This window comes from Chrysochloris asiatica, unplaced genomic scaffold (assembly GCF_000296735.1).
Source record: "Chrysochloris asiatica unplaced genomic scaffold, ChrAsi1.0 scaffold00375, whole genome shotgun sequence".
Classification (NCBI taxonomy): domain Eukaryota; kingdom Metazoa; phylum Chordata; class Mammalia; order Afrosoricida; family Chrysochloridae; genus Chrysochloris; species Chrysochloris asiatica.
Window position 1 is genome coordinate 582,268 of NW_006408893.1, and position 857 is coordinate 583,124.

Genomic DNA, 857 nt, shown 5'->3' on the forward strand with positions numbered 1-857 from the left:
ATTTATGTATTATGGAGTGGTATATGTAATTCTTTATCCAGAAAATTCAGCAATAAATTATACATATAATATGTTAAATATAATATATAATGTACTCCTGGTGTGGTGCTATAGAATGAACACTAGATTGTGAACCACAAGGTCAGTAGTTCAAACCCACCAGCTGCTCGGTGGAAACCCTATACAGGGTCGCTATGTGTCATGACCGACTCAATGGCACTTAACAACAACAACACAACAACATATATATTATACAGTGGTATAATAATATATATATATAATTATTTACCCAGAATATACAAAGAAATCTCAAACTCAGCAATATATTATATGTATAATTATTTATCCAGAATATATAAAGAAGTCTTAAACTCAGCAATAAGAAATCAAACAGTCTAAGTTTTAAAATGGGAAAAGATATAAACAGAGACTTCACCTAGGAGGATATAAGAATGACAAATTTTATATAATCATACTTCAGGCATATTGTCAGGAGAGACCAGTCACTGGAGAAGTATATCATGTTTGGTAAGGTGGAGGGTCAGAGAACAAGAGGAAGATCCCCAGTGAGATGGATTAGCAAAGTGGCAGCATCAATGGGCTCAAGCATAGCAAAATTGTGAGGTTGGCCCAGGATCTGGCAGTGTTTCATTCTGTTGTACATAGGGTTGCTATGAGTCAGTACCAACTTGATAGCATCTAACAACAACAATATATATATAGAGAAAGAATATATATATATAGAGAGAGAATCCTGGTGTGGTGCTGTGAGATAAAGTACTAGACTGCAAGATTGGTTTGAACCAAAAGGTTGGTGGTTCAAACTCAAAAGGCGCTCCTTGGAAGCCCTATACAGG